Raw genomic sequence first — 2,691 nt, 5'->3', positions numbered from 1 at the left:
TATAATCTCTTATACTTGTTCATTCTCCCTTTCAAAAGGGGGAAGGGGATATCACTGAGAAGATTCACCCCCACAACAGCGTGGAGTAAGCTGTATTTCCAGATGGCGACCTGAGCAATGAGGAGGAAGTCATTTTGCTACGACAAGAAGTCTTTGGTAGAACTGGAATTAAATCCAGCCCCCATAGTCTAGACAAAAAAAAAAAAAAAAAAAAAAAAAAATCTAATAGCTGACCCAGCCTCCTTCAAGCACTCAACCAGCTCATCTAACACATTTACACCGTGCGCCTTGTCCATCACAGCCCTGCCGAGCGTGTGACCGCTTCCTAGCATCATAACTAAGTCCTTGCCTGCAGGAGTGAAGAAATAAGGCAGAAATCAGAATTTACCTTAAAATATTTAGAAAAAAATTATCTATTCATACAGTTGATTTCAATTATATGTAAACAATGGAAATCTCATTTTCTGAAGAGAAAACGGTAGACATTGCTTCTGCAGCACTAACCTCTCGCTGTCTTTTGTCAATCAGACGCTAATCAATCGTAACAACATCCTCTTAAACTGTTAGACATACATTGGGAAATGAAGCTCTTCCAGAGTGGCTAAATCAATCACATTTTCTTAAGAAATTAGGTGCTCTCTATTGCTCAACTATTCTTTTTACATGCTAAAACACTAAAAATATATCAAAATATGAAGCAACAGAGTAAAAATACGTACCTCTCATGTTTATCAGCTCCAAATAAAAATTATTTATTCAAGTAGCCTTCGTTATAATCACAGTGACAACACTTAATTAAGCAAAATGTATGTGATCAATTTTTGGGCCTCAGAAGTTACTATTTAGTATATCCCCTGCCAAAAGGCCTAAGAAGTTTGTATTATTTGTTGAAGGCAGCAAAATTTTCCTGGAATCTTTAAAAACACATAATTTCTGATCTTATCTCTCATGAGCCCGTTGAAACGTACAAGTCCAAGCAGATCCAGGGATGCGGGTTTTGCTGCACTTTGGCTCAGGAGGACACTGTACTTACTACACTTCTGAGAGCTGTTGTTGCAATAGGTCCATTCCTTCTCCCCACCCTCCCCAAACCTACATTTCTAGAGTCAAAACGAGGATCCGGATGACTGCAAGAGTTTGCAGGAACATCATAAAAGCGCTTGGTCTTAAAAGAAAAAAAATCCCTTCCTTCCTGCCAGGACAGTTGTTACAGACATAAGTACCTGAATGTGCTCTCCAGATTTTTTTTTTTTTTCCCCACTTTTTAACTTCAAAGGCTTTTCAAACATGTTTAGACAGAAAAAAAAGACAAATTAATCCTCTTGTCTGGTCTTTTAGCTTATGAGGCTTATTCTGGGGTGGTTTTTCTTCTGGCCACTTATTCCCTACTGTGAGTTCTGGAAGGATCGCAACTCATTAAAGCTTTAAAAACTAAGATTTTATTAAAACTGTCCTTTTAATCAATTAGCATATAGCCTGACAGTACACAAACACTATTTTACTACTCCTTAATCATTCTGCTATCTCAAGGCTCACACTGGATAAAGTCTACCAAACCCCAAATTTAAAAGCTATAAGCAAACAGAAAATAAACAAACAGCACACGGGGTCACATCTCTAATTCTGTCTTCTAAACCCCACTAACCTGGAGCAAGTCACCACACAGCAGCTACGCCCCGGCTGCACACCCAGCGCTTTCAAGCACAAGAAAGCCATTCAATTCGTCCTGGGATAAACCCGAGACGGCTCGGACAGGATAACACCACCCTCAGCCTCGCACCGCACACCTGTAGATTCTCAGAGCCTGGACACACTGGCCTGTTTTCAGTTTGCTTACTTCTGTTTCCACAGCTCTGTCATTTACAGACCCCGACACATCAGGTTTTGCAAGGAAAAGGAAAAATCAAGCCCCCTGAAGCTATGCTTGGTTCAGGATTAAGAACTTATCTAAAGCATTTCAACTCCTCTTTAAACTCATCCTTTAGAACCTGGATAATTTGCAAACATTTAATTGTCAATAATGGGATCCCAGGAGTATTTATCTAGATGCAGTGAAACTCAACAGAACACTCCATGATTTTTAAATGGAGAAAAGTTTGACTTTCTAAAAAACACGGAAGAGCTCTTCAGGATTTGGTGGGTTTTGTTTTTTTTTTTTTACTACAGACACAGTCAAGGTAGGACCTTCACTTGCAACATTTCTTTGCTTGTGAGCATATAACCCTAGTTTTCCTCGTTCACTTTTGTGAATTGTTAAATAAATACAATTTAATGATCATTTATGTACCAAGCATTAATACACTATATATAAAAAAAAAAATCACCTGTTTTTAAGTTATGAGGAAGTAGACCTCTGAACTTAAATCTCAGGCCACATTGGCTGTCACTCCCATAAAAACCCACAACAAACCAGCCTAGCAACAGTGCAGCAGAAAGGGTGGCAAAGAAGTGTATAAAAAAAAATAAAAGCGTATTTTGCTTTTAGTCCTAGGAAGAAAGAAATCCAAGGCAGTAATGCTGACTTTCCACAGCGCTCAACTTTTGATACCCTACTACTGCCTACAGTCGTATTTGCTCTGAAGAGGAAAAGAACCTGAAGCGACATCCAGAAGCATTTCTGATTTCTCACTTCCAGCACCGCACCGGAACGCGGCACAACCGCCGCGGCACAACCGGGCTGTACCCGCAGAC

Source organism: Egretta garzetta, unplaced genomic scaffold (genome assembly GCF_000687185.1).
Source record: "Egretta garzetta isolate BGI_Z169 unplaced genomic scaffold, ASM68718v1 scaffold567, whole genome shotgun sequence".
In the NCBI taxonomy this organism is placed as follows: domain Eukaryota; kingdom Metazoa; phylum Chordata; class Aves; order Pelecaniformes; family Ardeidae; genus Egretta; species Egretta garzetta.
This window is presented reverse-complemented; position numbering follows the sequence as displayed.